The 18,814-nt window shown below is 38.4% G+C and overlaps 1 pseudogene; it reads right to left on the minus strand.

The window, feature by feature from the left end:
* Positions 1-716: 716 nt before the first annotated feature.
* Positions 717-5,479, minus strand: LOC132427309 (small ribosomal subunit protein uS8-like; annotated as a pseudogene).
* Between the last annotated feature and the right edge of the window lie 13,335 nt (positions 5,480-18,814).

Here is an 18,814-nt window from a genome sequence, read left to right on the forward strand (position 1 = left end):
TCCTTCACTTCTGATTGATAACTTTGTCAGGTAGCGTATTCTTGGTTGGAAGTTTTTGTTGTTGTAATTTGTTTGTTTTCTTTCAGCACTTTGAACATATAGTGCTTTTCCCTCTGGCTTACAAAATTTCTGCTGAAAAATCTGCTGATAGTCTTATGAGAATTCTCCTGTATGTAACAAGTTGTTTTCGTCTTATTGCTTCTAAGACTCTCTCCTTGTCTTTAACTTTTGACATTTTAAGAAAATGTGTCTTGGTGTGGATCTCTGGGTTCCTCTTATTTGGAACTTGGATCCTGGGCTTCCTGGATCTGGATGCTCTTTCCTTACCCAGTTTAGGGACGTTTTCAGCCATTATTTCTTCAAATAATTTTTCTGCCCCTTTTTGTCTTTTCCTTTTGGGAGCCCTATAATGTTAGCCCATTAATGTTATGAATGTTAGCCCATCTGATGGTTTCTCATAAGTCCCTTAAGCTATCTTCTTTTTTATATTTATTTTTTCCTTTTGCTGCTCTGATTGGGTGAATTTTAGTACCTTGTCAACAAGTTAACTGTTCCTTTTTTCTACTTTGTTTAGTCTCCTTTTGAACCCTGTAGTGTACTTTTCAGGTCAGTTATTCTTCAGCTCTGTAACTTTTGTTTGGTACTTTCTTATATTTTCTATCTCTTTGTTGAATTTCTCACTGTGTTCATTTATTTTACTCCCCTGTTCAGTGAGCATCCTTATAACCATTACTTTGAACACTTTATCAGGTAAATTACATTCTGTTAAGGTTTTCTTTTTTTCCTGAGCTTTTATTCTTTTGTTTGGAACATATTCATCTGTTTCTTCATTTTCTTGACTCCCTGTGTTGGTTTCTTGAAGTAGATTAAACAACCACTTCTCTCAGTGTAAAAGGAGTGGCCTTGTGTAGATGAATCTTGTTCAACCCTGCCCTAGCCTCTGGTTGTCTCTCAAACCTTTGTGATTGTCCAAGCAACTATTATACTTTTAATAGCTCCCAGTAGTTAAAGGTGTGCCAAGACCTGTACTACACATCCCAAAAGGGGAGGCTCTCAGTCAACACTTAGATTCAGACAGATTGGAAGCCAAACCCCGAGACAGCAGATTTTAAAGTTTGCAAATATCTACAGTCCTGTGGGACCACAGGCTGGTCTACAGTCCTGTGGGACCACCAACCACCAGAGCCAGGTGATCTGGAGGTGTCCCCTCGGCAGAAGTCATACAAATCAGGGCTCCAGACAAGAATATAAGCTCTTTTCTGGGACGTACCACTGAGCCTTAGTGAGAAAGAGGGAAAGTGCAAGGATGGCATCCACTGGCCTGTGTTCCCTGAGATCAGCTCCATAGACCCCTAGATGTGTGCCAGACCTGAAGCTGCCCCTCAGGCCAAAGCTCCAGGAGATTCAACTAGGCCTCTTTCACAGAATGACCGTGGGTGTGTTTCAGTCTTCTGTCTGCGCAGTGTCCTGGATTTGGTAGCCTGCCAAGAACTACCTCTCCAATTCTTACAGTCCCTTGGGACCCAGGAACACAAGACCCTCTGGCCACCAGAGCAGAAGCAGTCAAGGTACGTCCCCTGGTTGGTAGCTGCAAAAACCAGAGCACCAGATGTAAAAGCCAGGGCACCTGACACATGTGAAAGCTCCCCTCTGGGAGATGCTGGTGTTCCGGAGGATGGCAGAGCCCCCCCTTCTGAGGTCTGTGGAAAAGATTACAGGCAGCCCTTAGATGTGTGTTTAATTAGAAACTTGCCCCTCAGGCTGCATCTGTGATGTGATGATTAGTTAATAGGCCTCTTTCACAGAGAGATTGAGCTCCTGGGTCTCTTGCTCTTGCTGTGCCCTGGGAATGTTAGCTATTTAAGAACTCTTTTTCTTTGGTTATAGTTCTACGGGCTACCAGAGCCAGATCATGTGGAAGTGTCCCTTGGCAGCAGCTACAAAAATGAGGGTGCCAGACAAGGGTATAAGCTCCTCTCTGGGAGATACTGGTGAGCTGGTGAGGCAGAGGGAGAGCACAAAGATTGTGCCCACCAGCCTCTGTTCCCTGAGACCGCTTCCTTAGGCCATTAGTTGTGTATCAAACCAGAAGCCCATCTCTTAGGCCAAAGCTCCTGGACCAGCAAATAGGCTTCTCTCACAGAATGACTGGGAGGGTGTTTGAGTCTGCTGTGCAGTGCCCTGGGCGTGGTAGCCTACCAAAAACTGTCTCTCTGATTGTTACAGCCCCAGGGGACCTAGAAATGCATGCTCTCCTGGCCTCTAGAGTCAGGCAATCAAGGGGCATCCCCTAGACAATGGCTGCAAAACTCAGGGCATCAGACACATGTAAAATCTCCCTTCTGGGAGATCCTGGTGCTCGAGATCACAGCAGAATTAAGAGCATGAAGACGATGCCCACTGGCTGTAGTGAGGAAGTAGGGGAGCATAAAAATGAGGCCTATAGGAATAAAAGAGAAAGAAAAAGAGGGCGTCTGTTGGCTAAGCAAGGCGGAGTGACAGCACATAGATGGCCCCCACCAGTCTCTGTTTCTGGAGAGTGTTTCAACAGCTCTTAGATGTGTGTGTAAAAATAGATGCCTGCCCCCCAGGCCAATGCTTTAATACATGAAAACGAACCTCTTTCACTCAAGGTCTAAATGCAATCTGCTGCCTCAGCTGAGCCCTGGGGAGGGAGAGTCTAAGTGTGCAAGCCCTTCTAGAGCCATTTCTCAGATTGCTACAGTTTTGTGGGTCTTGTGGATGTGAGCCTGGTTGGTTTTCAAAGCTAGGTATTTGGGGGTTCATCTCTCAGGTGCAAGTATTAAAAGTTGGAGTGCTTGATGTGCGATTGATACCCTTCAATCCTCAGGGAGAAGCTCTGGGTTTTGAATTCCCTCCTGATTTGGGGTCACTGTATCAACAGTGGTATGTATAGCAAGATTGTGTCCCAGCCATTCCTACCCCCTTTTTTTTAAAATTTTGTTTATTTTATTTTGGGCTACGTTGGGTCTTTGTTGCTGCGCGCAGGCTTTCTCTAGTTGCAGCGAGTGGGAGCTACTCTTCATTGCAGTGCGCGGCCTTCTCATTGCAGTGGCTTCTCTTGTTGCGGAGCACAGGCTCCAGGTGCATGGACTCAGTAGTTGTGGCTCGCAGGCTCTAGAGCGCAGGTTCAATAGTTGTGGCACATGGGCTTAGTTGCCCTGCAGCATGTGGGATCTTCCTAGACCAGGGCTCGAACCCATGTCCCCTGCATTGGTGGGCAGATTCTTAACCACTGTGCCACCAGGGAAGCCCCCTACCCATTTTAATGTGGTTTTCTTCTCATTTGCCCAGTGTAGTCCATGCTCAGCCAACATTTAAGTTTTTTTCCAGAGGAAGTTTATTCATATGTAGCTGTAGACTCGGTGGGTCTGTGAGAGGTGAGTTCAGGATCTTTCTATTTCACCATCTTGAACCGGAAATCGAATTCTTATATAGTGATCTTGTATCCTGTAAATTCACTTAACTCACTTACGGGCTCTAGTAGAGTTTTTATAGATTTCATCAGATTTTCTATATAGGGGAGCATGACATTTGTGAAAAAAAGGCAGTTTTACTTCTTCCCTTTCCAATATAGGTGGTTTTTATTTCTTACCTCTTGACCTTATTGCACTGGCTGGAATCTTTAATGTTGAGGTTTGGCATCTTTGTCTTCTTCCTAATCTTAGGGGAAAATTGATTCAGTTTTTCAGAATTTAGTATGATGCTAATTGTAGGATTTTAAGTAAATGCCCTTTAATGCGTTGAAGACTTTTCCTTCTATTCCTACTTTTCTGAGAGTTTTTGTCAGGAATGGATGTTGGATTTTCTCAAATGATTTTCTGCATCTATTGACATAATCAGAAATAATTATTTATATATTTATAGATGAATATTCTTTAGTTTGTTAATATGATGAATTATACACTGGTGGATTTTCAAGTGTCAAAACAATCTTGCATTCTTGAGATAAACTTCACTTGGTCAAATGTATTACCCTTTTTATAAATTTTGGATTCAATTTGCTAAAATTTTGTTTAGGATTTTTGTGTGTGTGTGTGTGTTACATGGGCCTCTCACTGTTGCGGCCTCTCCCATTGCGGAACACAGGCTCCGGACGCGCAGGCTTAGCGGCCATGGCTCACGGGCCCAGCCGCTACACAGCATGTGGGATCTTCCCGGACCGGGGCATGAACTTGCGTCCCCTGCATCAGCAGGCGGACTCTCAACCACTGCGCCACCAGGGAAGCCCTCTGTTTAGGATTTTTGATATCTGTGTTTATAACATAGGAATATTGGTTTGCCATTTCTCTGTAATATCTTTGTCTGGTTTTGGTGTCAGGGTAATTCTGTAATCATAAAATGAGTTGGGAAGTATTCTCACCTTTTTAATTTTTTGAAAGAGTTTATGAAGAATTTGTAAATGTTCAGTGGCATTCACCTGTGCTGCCCTATGGGCCTGCAGTTTTGTGGGAATGTTTTAAACTACAAATTCAATTTCTTTAATAGATAGGCTCTTCGGGTTATATATATTTCTTCCTTGGTAAGCTTGGGTAATCTGTGTCTTTCAAGAAATTTGCCCATTTTATCTAAGTTGTTGGATTTACTAGCATAAGGTTGTTCATAATATTTTCCCAGATTATTATTATTACACTTATGTGAAAAATCTCATGGGTTATTTGATAGGGATCACATTAAATCTGTAGATTGCTTTGGATGTCCTCTGAGGCATTTTATTTGCATGTGTGTATTACATCCCTAGAAAAAGATCCAAGTATTTTCCCTCCAGTGTGTTTTCGTCTTGCTTCTTCCTGGTCCATGATGCCAGCTGAGGTTGTCAGTACAATGAAAAGAAAGTGATGGGATGGGAGCACGTTATTCTGACATTTTTCTAGATCTTTGAGTTGCACGTCAAATCTGGGGCTGATCACAGTTATTTAGCCTGCCTATGAGGCTCACAACAATTTCCCCAGCCCCGTGATCATCGATGATTTCAAATTTGCCAATGTAACCATGATTCATCATCACAGTTAGAAACCTGACGATGACTTTGGAGCATGGCCTAATAAGAACCTGGCGTTTGCCTCTTTTTTTGGCATTGTTGATACTGTTGAGCGTATCAGCCAGGACATTCATGCACACCAATATGGCGGCACAGAAAGATGGTGGAAAGAGCAGGATGGCCATTTTAACAATATTCTTCCAATCCAAGAGCATGGGATATCTTTCCATTTCTTTGAATCATCTTCAATTTCCTTTATTAATGTTTTATAGTTCTCAGTATATAAGTGTTTCACCTCTTTGGTTAGTTTTATTCCTAAGTATTTTATTTTTGAGGGATGCAATTTTTTTTAATATAAATTTATTTTATTTATCTTGGCTGCATTGGGTCTTCATTGCTGCATGTGGGCTTTCTCTACTTGCAGTGAGTGGGGGCCATTCCTCCTTGCAGTGCACGGGCCTCTCATTGCGGTGGCCCCTCCTGTTGTGGAGCACAGGCTCCAGGCACGCAGGCCTCAGCAGCTGTGGCTTGTGGGCTCCAGAGTGCAGGCTCAGCATTTGTGGCACACGGGCCTAGCTGTTCCGCAGCATGTGGGATCCTCCTGGAACAGGGCTCGAACCCCTGTCCCCTGCATTGGCAGTCAGATTCCTAACCACTGCGCCACGAGGGAAGCCTGGGGGGTGTGATTTTAAAAGGGATTCTTTTTTTACATTCCTTTCTGATATTTCATTTTTAGTGTAAAGAAATGCAACCGATTTCTGTATGTTAATCTTGTATCCTGCTACCTTGCTGAATTCATTGATCAGTTCTAGGGTTTTCTATCTATAGTATCATGTCATCTGGATATAATGACACTTTTACCTCTTCCCTTCTAATTTGGATAGTTTTTATTTCTTTTTCTTACCTGAGTGCGTTGGCTAGGACTTCCAATACTGTGTTGAATAGAAGAGGTGAGAGTGGGCATCCTTGTCTTGTTCCAGATTTTAACAGGAAGGCTTTCAGCTTTTCACCCCTGAGTATTATGTTGGCTGTGGGTTTGTCATAAATGGCTTTTATTATGTTGAGAAATGTTCCCTCTTTACCCACTTTGGTAAGAGTTTTTATCATGAATGGATGTTGAATTTTGTCAAATGCTTTTTCTGCATCTACTGAGATGATGGTGTGGTTTTTGTCTTTTGTTTATGTGGTGTATCCCATTGATTTGCATACGTTGAACCATTCTTGTGAACTTGGGATGAATCCCATGTGGTCATGGTGTATGGTCTTTTTTATGTGTTGTTGGATTCGGTTTGCTAATATTTTGTCGAGAATTAGTCATTTAAAAAATATGGTAATAGACCAATGTAACCCAATACAGATTGGGGTTTAATAGATGATAAAGATGGAATTTCAAACTAATGGAGGAAAGGTAGACTATTTAGTATATGGTATTGGCACGACTGATTGGGCTTTTTTTGGGGGGGGTAGGGGTGGGGCTTGATCCCTCCCTCATTCTTATATCAAAGTCAACTATAGACAAAACAAAAATTTAAAAGCAAAAGTATAAACATAAGAAAATATGAGTAAATTATTGATATCATCTAAGAGTAGGAAAGACCTTTCTGAAATGACATAAAATACCAATTGAAAAATCTGATTAAAACAAAATTGAAAAAAAACCCCACAAAGCCAACAAGTCTTATCTAGAACAACTAAAAACACCATAAACAAAATCAAAAGGTATATTGGGAAAACTATTTATAACTTTTTATAACTTATATCATGGGAAAATGGAGATTATATATATATATATATTTATAGATAGATATAGATAGATTTCCTAAAAATCAGAATGAAAAAGTCCCTAGTAGAAAATAATGGGCACAGAACGTGAACAGATAATTTAAAGAAGAAATACAAATGATTGAGAAACATAAATATAGGCTCAACCCCAGTAATATAATGATGGTTTAAATTAGAGCAAAAATAAAATACTATTTTTCTTGCCTACCGGATTTATGAATATTAAAAAGATTTTCAATATCCAATAAAGTCAGCCCTTCATATACTTGGGTTCTGCATCTACAGATTCATCCAACCATGGATCACAAAAACTCAGGGAAAAAAAGTCCCAGAAAGTTCCAAAAAGCAAAACTTGAATTTGCGATGGGCTGGCAACTCTTTTTTTTTTTTTTGTGGTACGCGGGCCTCTCACTGTTTGTGGCCTCTCCCGTTGCGGAGCACAGGCTCCGGATGCGCAGGCTCAGCGTCCATGGCTCACGGGCCCAGCCGCTCCGTGGCATGTGGGATCTTCCCGGACCGGGGCACGAACCCGTGTCCCCTGCATCGGCAGGCGGACTCTCAACCACTGCGCCACCAGGGAAGCCCCAAGGACTGGCAACTCTTTACATAACATTTACATTGTATTTACAACTATGTATTCAGTATTTGCATTGTATTATGTATTGTAAGTAATCTAGAGATGACTTAAAGTATCAGGGAGGATGTGCATAGCTTATATGCTAATACTACACTGTTCTATGTAAGGGACTTGAACATCCAAGGATTTTGGTATCCATAGGGTTCCTGGAAACAATCCCCCTGAGAATACCGAGGGACAGTTGTATATGGGAGTGTGATAATTCTGTACTACTGTAACAGAGACAAAACAAAGTGGTTTAACAAAGATGCTCAAAGATGATCTGTCTTCCTGCTCTCAGGGCTTTTGCAACTTTTGCTCCATAATGCCAACAGCCCCTTCCAATTTATGTCCTGTCTTGCCTTGGATTGATGTGGCTACATTGTGCTCTCCCAGGCTGGTCTTAAGTCATGCCCAACAAGGGTCAGACGTTTCTTGTCTGAATGGGGCTGCTGTTCTCATGTTGCACATGGGCCCCTTGCTTCTCCTCCTCTCCTGGCAGTACTGTGTGGAAGGCAGGCGTGTGGTCAACAGAGAGTGAGAACCTGGTCTAGGAATGCAGTGATTCTGGCCTAAAGAGCTCAAGAGAAGTCACTGTTGGAAAATCTGTTGTTCTATTTTCATGCTATAAAATTCCGAATGGTAAATTTTACATGACTAGAAAATGAATGATGGTTCTTGTTTTCCTGCATACTCAGGGTAAGACTTGCTCTCATCATCAAAGAGCACAGTGTCCCTCTCTGACAGTCACTGGAAGTGGCTGGATGCTGCACTCTAGGGAGCAATAATGTAACCAGCATTAAATAATTGGTACTGGGGGACTGCATAGGTGAGATGACCTATATTGTTTCAGTATAAATTCCCAAGAGTTATGGTATTTAAAGTAATAACACAGTTGCTACTTTTTTCTCCAGGTGGGATATAATATTAGCCAGAAAGGGTGATTTGTCAATAAAGAAGAGCTAGTTCCTGGACCTGAACAGGAAAATATGATGCATTTATTAAACAATAAACAAATATTTAAGTACTTTCTACTCATTATTCTAAATCTTCATCAATAAATCTCTGTACCTTACATGGACCAATAAATTTTGTAATACATTTAAAAGTTAAATTGTTTACTTTGTAACCAGAAAGAAGTACAGGTTTTTTAAAAGACTAGGAAGAATTACACCAAAGTTTTATAGTGATTGTGTCTTGAGTGTTGGCTTCTTAAGAGACTTTTTGGTTTCTTTTTTATATGTTCTATAATGTGGTCACAATAAACTAGAAGATAATAACTTGGATATGGCCACATAGCTAATTAAGTAGAAGAAACAAATTCTCCTTGAGTTCAGAGGCCATACTCTTTTTTTCTCTTAAAACAATTTAAAAAGTAATAAAAGGTATATAATTCAAAACATACAAAAGGACTAGTGAGAAATAAATCTTCCTCCCAATCTGTTGTTCAATTATCTAGTTCTTTTCCTCAGAGGCAGCCACTGTTAGTTTCTTTGTATCCTTCAAGAGACAGAAAATGTAGCTCTGTGTGTGTGTGTGTGTGTGTGTGTGTGTGTGTGTGTGTGTGTGTGTGTGTGTGTGTGTGTGTGTGTTTTTAAACACAAATGACAAATACACACACACACACTCTTCAGTACTTTGCTCTTTTCATTGATACATCCTGGAGATCTGATCATGTCAGTATATAGAAAACAAACAACTGTACATTATTATATTAAATGGATATTTGCACCATGATTTATTAACTCATCCTCAACCTACTGCTATTTCAAAGAATATTGAACTTAATAATATTCTCACACATATGCTTAGAAATACATGTGAGAGTATATAGGTGGGATAAATTGCTATAAGTGGATTTGCTAAGTCAAAGGGGATACTTATTTAAAGTATATTGCTAAATTACTCACTTCAGAGGTAGTCCTAGTTTTACACTTTCACCAAAAAAAGCATGTATATCTTTCACCCCAAGCTTGCCTACTTCCTAAACTTTGCCATTTCCCATGCTCTTTTTAGTGTAGCACACTGCCTGGCTCTGAGTCCCAATTCTAGCATTTACTAGGTTTGTGACTTTTGGAAGTCAATTTAATGTCTCTGAACCTTCACCCTTAATGAAGATAATATCCATTTTCCATAGTTTCTATCAAAGGTGATATGTGAGAGACCAAACATTACACACATGGTAGGCAGAATCAGTATTTTTATATATTCTACATATAAATAACTCTTGTACTTTTCTTCCACTTCTCCACTTCTATTCTTAGACAGCAACTGTTGTGGCTTTATTATTCACCTACTTGCTTTCAGTATCTTTTTCACATGTCGTCCCCCCTTCCCTCAAATCTGATGGTCAAATGAATCTTCCTGAATTCAAGTTCTAGTTGTTACTCCCCTGCCTTAAAAAACAAAAACAAAGCCAAAGCCAAACCTGTGTAACTAAGTGGAAATTCTGTACCGTATTCTCCATTATCTAGCCCCACTCTACCTTCCTAAGTGATTAGAGAGGTGCTATCACAAGTGCATCTGCTATCCATATATTGATTAATACCAGACAGATGCTTTGCTAATTAGTACAGCAAATGTCAGAAATGGGTTTTTATTAAATTGATGGCTTGTCATTAGCATGATGAATGTTAGAAATGGACTCTCACTGAGAAATTACAGATATTCAAGATATGTATTAATAGATTGGCTAAAATGTTCAGACACTCCCCATTATTTTGTGAACTGGGTGTAAGTTCTATGAGCTTTACCCTTAGAGGTGGTTCCCAAATTTTGAACACCCAGCAGTTCCATGGTCAGACTTCGGGTCTAACGCATTTCTGGTTGTTTCACGTCCATTTAAAGGAATATTATCACATCTGGTATGAGTGAACCTGTCATGCAAAGTGTGATCAAATCACCCAAACTGGTGAAGAGCAGGACTTCATCAGAGTTACAAAACAAGTTGTATGACAGTTTTGTGCTTGCTTGTAGTAATGCTCAGCAAAGGTGTGAGAGGCAGAATTTGATCTAAGACTGACTTTCATCATATCGTGTTAAACAAGGGTGCGGGGGAATAGCTACCTCTCATCCATGCTAAACTTTTTTTTGCCAGTAAAATCCCTAAGAGTTGTACATGACGACATTGTCTTGGATCAGTTGGGAATAATTGGATGTACATTTATAACATCGTGAACTCCCCTCTCAATTCCAACAGTATTAAATCTGCATATCACTTAGTGCATTTCAAAATTTGTCTTTGTGGTCCACTTTATACCACTGGTAGACTAAGTTTCTTAAAAGAAATTTAAAAAAATTGTTTACCTTTTGACCCCCTTCACCCATTTCTGCTCCCTCTTCCCCCAACTACCCCTGGCAACCATCAATTCATTCTCTGTATCTATGAGGTCGGTTTTTTGTTTGTTTGTTGTTAGAGTCAGTATTTAAGAGAGATCATGCAGTATTTCACTTGACATAATTCCCTCGAGGTCCATCATGTTGTCACAAATGGCAAGATTTCAATCTTTTTTATAACTGAATAATATTCCATTATTCCATATATATATATATATATATATATATATATATATATATTCACATTTTCTTTATCCATACAACTATTGATGGACACACTTAGGTTGCTTCCGTATTTTGGATATTGGAAATAATGCTGCAATGAATATGGGGATACGTTTATCTTTTTGAGTTAGTGTTTTTGCTTTCTTCAGATAAATACCCAAAAGTGGAATTGCTGGATCATATGGTAGTTCTATTTTTAATTTTTTGAGAAACCTCCATACTGTTTTTAATAGTGGCTGCACCAGTTTACATTGCCACCAACTGTGCACAAGTGTTCCCTGTTATCCACATCTTTGCCAACACTTGCTATTTTTTGTCTTTATAGTAATAGCCATTCTAACAGGTTTGAGGTAATAACTCATTGTGGTTTTGATTTGCATTTTCCAGATCATTAGTGATGTTGAGATTCTTTTTTAAAAAGTTTTTTTATTGAAACATAGTTGATTTACAATGTTGTGCTAGTTTCAGGTGTACAGCAAAGTAATCTAGTTATATATATGAGTGTGTGTGTGTGTGTATATATTTTTTACATTCTCTTCCATTATAAGTTATTACCGATATTGAGTATAATTCCCTGTACTATACAGGGAGTCCCTACTATACAGCAGGTCCCTGTTGGTTATCTATTTTATATATAGTAGGGTGTATATTTTAATCCCAAACTCTTAATTTATCCCTTCCCTCCCCTTTGGTAACCATAGTTTGCTTTCTATATCTGTGAGTCTATTTCTGTTTTGTAAATAAGTTCATCTGTGTGATATTTTAGATTCCACATATAAGTGATATCATATGGTATTTTTCTCTTTCTGACTTACTTCACTTAGTATAGTAATCTCTAGGTCCATCCATGTTGCTGCAAGTGGCATTATTTCATTCTTTTTTATGGCTAATATTCCATTGTGTATATATATATATATATATGTATATATATATGTATATATATATATATATATACCACATCTTCTTTATCCATTCATCTGTTGATGGACACTTAGGTTGCTCCCATGCCTTGCTATTGTAAATAGTGCTGCAATGAATATTGGGGTGCATGTATCATTTCAGATTATGGTTTTCTCCAAATATATGCCCAGGAGTGGGATTGCAGGATTATATGGTAGCTATTTATTTATTTATTTTACTTCTTTACTTACTTACTGCACCACGCAGCATGCAGCATCCCTGTTCCCCGACCAGGGATCGAACCCATGCCTCCTGCACTGGAAGCACAGAGTCTCAACCGCTGGACCACCAGGAAAGTCCTGGTAGCTCTATTTTTAGTTTTTAAAGGAACCTCCATACTGTACTTCGTAGTGGCTGTATCAATTTACATTCCCACAAACAGTGTAGGAGGGTTCTCTTTTCTCCACATCCTCTCCAGCATTTATTATCTGTAGACTTTTTTTTTTTTTTTTTTTTTTTTTTGCACTGCGGGATTTTAGTTTTCTGACCAGGGACCAAACCTGTGCCGCCTGCGATGGTAGTGTGGATTCTTAACCACTGGACTGCCAGGGAAGTCCCTAGACTTTTTGATGATGGCCATTCTGAGTGGTGTGAGGTGATACCTCATTGGAGTTTTGATTTGCATTTCTCTAATGATTAGTGATGTTGAGCATATTTGCATGTGCTTTTTGGCCATCTGTATGTCTTCTTTGGAGAAACGTCTGTTATTTTTTTTGGCTGCATCAGGTCTTTGTTGTGGCTTGCAGCCTTCTCTCTGGTTGTGGCGTGCGGGTTTTCTCCAGTTGTGGTGCGTGCGCTCTGTAGTTCTGTCACACGGGCTCTCTCGTTGAGGCACACGAGCTCAGTAGTTGCGGCATGCGGGCTTAGTTGCCCCATGGCATGTGGGATCTTAGTTTCCTGACCAGGGATTGAACCTGTGTCCCCTGCATTGGAAGGCAGATTCTTTACCACTGGACCACCAGGGGAGTCCCTAGAAATGTCTGTTTAGATCTTCTGCCCATTTTATTATTGGGTTGTTTTGATATTGAGCTGTATGAGCTATTTGTATATTTTGGAGATTAATCCCTTGTTGGTCACATTGTTTGCAAATATTTTCTCCCATTCTGTAGGTTGTCTTTTCATTTTGTTTATGATTTCCTTTGCTTTGCAAAAGCTTTTAAGTTTAACTAGGTCCCGTTTGTTTACTTTTGTTTTTATTGTCATTACTCTAGGAGGAGACAGATCCAAAAAGATATCTGTGATATGTTTCAAACAGTGATCTGCCTATGTTTTCCTCTAGGAGTTTTAAAATATCTGGTTTTACATTTAGGTCTTTAATCCATTTTGAATTTATTTTTGTGTATGGTATCAGAGAGTGTTCTAATTTCATTCTTTTACACATAGCTGCCCAGTTTTCCCAGCACCACTTATAGAAGAGACTGTCTTTTCTCCATTGTATATTCCTGCCTCCTTTGTCTTAGACTAATTGGTCATAGGTGCGTGGGTTTATTTCTGAGCCTTCTGTCCTGTTCCATTGATCTATGTCTGTTTTTGTGCCAGTACCATACTGTTTTGATGACTGTAGCTTTGTGGTATAGTCTGAAGTCAGGGAGTCTGATTCCTCCAGCTCCATTTTGCTTTCTCAAGATTGCTTTGGCTATTCAGGGTCTTTTGTGTTTCCATACAAATCAAAAATTTTTTTTGTTCTAGTTCTGTGAAAAATGCCATTGGTAATTTGATAGGAATTGCACTGAATCTGTAGATTGCCTTGGGTAGTATAGTCATCTTGACAATATTGATTTTTTCTATCCAAGCACACAGTACATCTTTCCATCTGTTTGTATCATCTTCGATTTCTTTCATCAACATCTTATGGTTTTCAGAGTACAGGTCTTTTGCCTCTTTAGATAGGTTTATTCCTAGGTATTTTATTCTTTTTGATGCAGTAGTAAATGGGATTGTCTCCTTAATTTCTGTTTCTGATATTTTGTTGTTAATGTATAGGAATGCAAGAGATTTTTGTGTATTAATTTTGTATCCTGCAACTTTACTGAATTCATTGATGAGCTTTAGTAGTTTTCTGGCAGCATCCTTAGAATATTCTGTTTATAGTATCATGTTATCTGCAAACAGTGACAGTTTTACTTCTTCTTTTCCAATTTGCATTCTTTTTATTTCTTTTTCTTCTCTGATTGCCATGGCTAGACTTTCAAAACTATGTTGAATAAAAGGGGTGAGAGTGGGCATCCTTGTCTCATTCCTGATCTTAGATGAAATGCTTTCAGCTTTTCACTGTTGAGAATGATGTTAGCTGTGGGTTTGTCATATATGACTTTTATTATGTTGAGATAGGTTCCCTCTTTGCCCACTTTCTGGAGACATTTGTTTCTGTGTTTTTTTTTTATCATAGATGGATGTTGAATTTTGTCAAAAGCTTTTTCTGCATCTATTGAGATGATCATATGGTTTTTATTCTTCAATTTGTTAATGTGGTGTATCACACTGATTGATTTTCAGATACTGAAGAATACTCGTATCCCTGGGATAAATCCCACTTGACCATGGTGTATGATCCTTTTAATGTATTGTTGGATTTGGTTTGCTAGTATTTTGTTGAGGATTTTTGCATCTATGTTCATCAGTGGTATTGGCCTGTAATTTTCTTTTTTTGTGGTATCTTTGTCTGGTTTTGGTACCAGGGTGATGGTGCCCTCAGAATGAGTTTGGGAGTGTTCCTTCCTCTGCAATTTTTTGGAATATTTTCAGAAAGATAGGTGGTAACTCTTCTCTAAATGTTTGATGTAATTCGTCTGTGAAGCCATCTGGTCCTAGACTTCTGTTTGTTGGGAGTTTTTAAATGATTGTTTCAATTTCAGTAGTTGCGATTGGTCTGTTCATGTTTTCCATTTCCTGGTTCAGTCTTGGGAGATTGTACCTTTCTAAGGGTTAGTCCATTTCTGTTTGGATGTCCATTTTATTGGCACATAGTGGCTTTTCGTAGTCTCTTAATGTCTTTTGTATTTCCGTGGTGTTTGTTATAACTTATCCTTTTTCATTTCTAATTTTATTGATTTGGGCCCTCTCCATGTTTTTCTTGATGAGTCTGGCTAAAAATTTATCAACTTTGTTTATCTTTTTCATGTATCTGTTGGTCATCTGTATGTCTTCTTTGGAAGAATGCCTATTCAGATCTTCTGCCCATTTTTAAGTAGGTATATGTATTTTTTCCTATTAAGTCATATGAATGCTTTATATATTTTGGATATTAATCCCTTATCAGATATATTATTTGCAAATATTTTCTCCCATTCAGTAGGTTACCTTTTCATTTTGTTACTGGTTTCCTGTCCTGTGCAGAAGCTTTTTAGTTTGATCTAGTCCAACCTGTTTACTTTTGCTTTTGTTGTTTTTGCTTTTGGTGTCAGATTAAAAACATCATTACTAAAACCTGTGTCAAGGAGCTTACCACCTATCTTTCTTCTAGGAGTTTTGTGGTTTCAGGTCTTATGTTTAAGTCTTTAATCCATTTGAGTTAATTTTTGTGTATGGTGTAAGATAGCGGTCCAGTTTCATTATTTTGCATGTGGCTGTCCACTTTTCCTAACGTCATTTCTTAAAGAGATTGTCCTTTCCCCACTGTGTATTCTTGGCTCCTTTGTCATAAATTAATTGATCATATATGTGTGGGTTTATTTCTGGGCTCTTACTTCTGTTCCATTGACTTGTGTGATTGTTTTTATGCCAATAACGTACTGTGTTAATTACTATAACTTTGTAATATAAGTGGACCCTTGAACAACATGGGTTTGAACTGCATGGATTCACTTATACCTGGATTTTTCACTAAATACACACTACAGTACTACGCAAGCAGTGTGGAACTGCAGATATGGAGGACTGACTGTTAAGTTATACACACAGATGACTGTGTGGCAGGTTGGTGCCCTTAACCCCTCCATTGTTGAAGAGCCAACTCTAGTTTGAAATCAGGGAATGTGATGCCTCCAGCTTTGTTCTTCTTTCTCAAATTTGCTTTGGCTATTCAGCGTCTTTTGTGGTTCTATACGAATTTTAGGATTGTTTGTTCTATTTCTGTGAAAAATGTCACTGGAATTTTGTTAAGAATTTTATTGAGTTAGTAGATTGCTTTGGGTAGTACGGACATTTTAACAATATTCTTCCAATCCATTAGCACAGGGTATCTTTTTATTTGTGTTGTGTTCAGTTTCTTTCATTAACATTTTGTACTTTTCAGTATACATGTCTTTCACCTCCTTGGTTAAATTTATTGCTAGGTATTTTATTCTTTTTGATGTAATTGTAAAAAAGATTGTTTTCTTAGTTTATTTTTCTGATAGTTCATTATTAGCATATAAAAATGTAAGAGAGTTTTTGCATTGATCCTGTATCCTGAAACGTTACTGAATTCATTTATTAGTTCTATCAGTTTTTTGGTAGAGTCTTAAGGGTTTTCTACATATTGTATTATGTCATCTGTAAATAGTGAGTTTTAGTCCTTTCTTTCCAATTTGGATGCCTTTTATTCCATTTTCTTGCTTAATTGCTCTAGTTAGGACTTTCAATACTATGTAGAATAAAAGTGGTGGAAGTGGGCATCCTTGTCTTGTTCCTGATCTTAGAGAAAAAGCTTTTAGCATTATACTGTTGAATATGATGTTAGCTGTAGGTCTGTCATATATGGTCTTTGTTATGTTGAGGCATGTTTCCTCTATCCCCACTTTGTTGAGAGTTTTTATCATGAATGGACGATGAATTCAGTCAGATGTTTTTCTGCATCTAATGAGATGATCGTATGATTTTTACCACTCATTTTGTTAATATGGACATTGAAACATCCTTGCATACCTGATATAAATCCCACTGGATCCTTTTAATGTATTGTTGAATTTGGTTTGCTAATATTTAGTTGAGGATTTTTACATCTGTGTTCATTAGGGACATTGGCCTGACATTTTCTTTTCTTGTGGCATCCTTGTCTGGTTTTGGTATCAGGGTAATGCTGGCCTCATACATTGAGTTTGGAGGAGTTCCCTCCTCTTCTGTTTTTTGGAAGCGTTTGAAAAAGGGTTGGTATTATTTCTTCTTAGAATGTTTGATAAAATTCACCAATGAAGCCACTTAATCCTGAACTTCTGTTTGTTGGGGAGTTTTTGATTACTGATACAATCTTGTTACTAGTAATCGGTCTGTTAAGATTTTCTGTTTCTTCACAGCTGCCTTGAAAGGTTGTATGTTTCTAGTAATTTATCCATTTCTTCTAGATCATCCAATCTGTTGGTGTATAATTGTTCGTATTGGTCTCTTCTAATCTTTTGTATTTCAGTGGTATCAATTATAATTGATTATATTTTATAATTGATACCACTTTCATTTCTGATTTTATTTGAGTCCTCTTTTTTCTCTTGGTGTGTCTAGCTAAAGTTTTGTCAATTTTGTTTATCTTTCCAAAAAGCAGCCCTTAGTTTCCTTGATCTTTTTTATTGTCTTTTTAGTCTCTATTTCATTTATTTTTGCTCTGATCTTTGTTATTTCCTTTTACTAACTTTGGTCTTTGTTTGTTCTGCTTTTTCTAGTTCCTTGAGGTATATAGTTAGGTTGTTTGAGACTTTTCTTGTTGTGTGAGGTATGCATTTATAGCTATGAACTTCCCCCTTTAACTGCTTTTGCTGCAACCCATAAATTTTGGTATGTTCTGTTTCTTTCTCTTTTTTTTGGTCTCAATGTATTTTTTAAAATTTTTTCAATTTTTATCTTTATTTTTGGCTGCATTGGGTCTTCATTGCTGCACGCAGGCTTTCTCTAGTTGTGCCACGTAGGAGCTACTCTTCATTGTGGTTCACGGGCTTCTCATTGCAGTGGCTTCTTTTGTTGCAGATCACAGGCTTTAGGTGCACGAGCTTCAGTAGTTGCAGCACACGGGCTCAGTAGTTGTGGCACACGGGCCCTGGAGCGTGCAGGCTTCAGTAGTTGCAGCACGTGCACTCAATAGTTGCAGCACATGGGCTCTAGAGTGCATGGGCTTCAGTAGTTGTGGCACATAAGCTTAGTTGCTCCACGGCATGTGAGATCTTCCTGGACCAGGGATCGAACCAATGTCCCCTTCATTGGCAGGCAGATTCTTAACCACTGTGCCACCAGGAAAGTCCCTCAAGGTATTTTTTTTCTTTTGACTTCTTTGACCCATTGATTGTTCAGTAGTATCTTGTTTAATCTCTACATATTTTTGCATTTTCCAGTTTTCTTTGTGTAACTGATTTCTAGTTTTATACTGCTGTGGTCAGAAGAGATGCTTGATATGACTTCTCCTAAATTTATTAAGACTTGTTTAGTGGCCTAACATATGATTTATCCTGGAGAATGTTCCATGTGTACTTGAGAAGAATGTATATAGTGCTGCTTTGGGATGGAATGTTCTGTATATATCTGTTAAGTTCACCTGATCTAATTTGTCATTTAAGGCTGTGGTTTCTTCATTGATTTTCTGCCTAGATGATCTATCCATTGACATAAGTGGGGTATTAAAGTCTCCTACCATTATTGTATTGTTGTCTATTTCTCCCTTTAGGTCTTTAATATATGCTTTTTACATTTAGGTGCTACTATGTTGGGTGTACAAATATTATGTCCCCTAGTTGGATTGACCTCTTTATCATTTTGGAATGCCCTTCTTTGTCTCTCATAATATTCTTTGTTTTAAAGTCTATTTTGCCTGATATAAGTATAGCTACCCCTGCTTTTGTTGTTGTTTTCATTTGCATGGAATATCTTTTTCCACTGATTCATTTTCAGTCTGTGTGTGTCTATAAATCTGAAGTGAGTCTCTTGTAGACAGTATATAGATGGGTCTTGTTTTTCTTAATCAATTCGTCCACTCCATGTCTTTGATTGGAGAA

This window comes from Delphinus delphis, chromosome 6, assembly GCF_949987515.2.
Source record: "Delphinus delphis chromosome 6, mDelDel1.2, whole genome shotgun sequence".
Classification (NCBI taxonomy): Eukaryota; Metazoa; Chordata; class Mammalia; order Artiodactyla; family Delphinidae; genus Delphinus; species Delphinus delphis.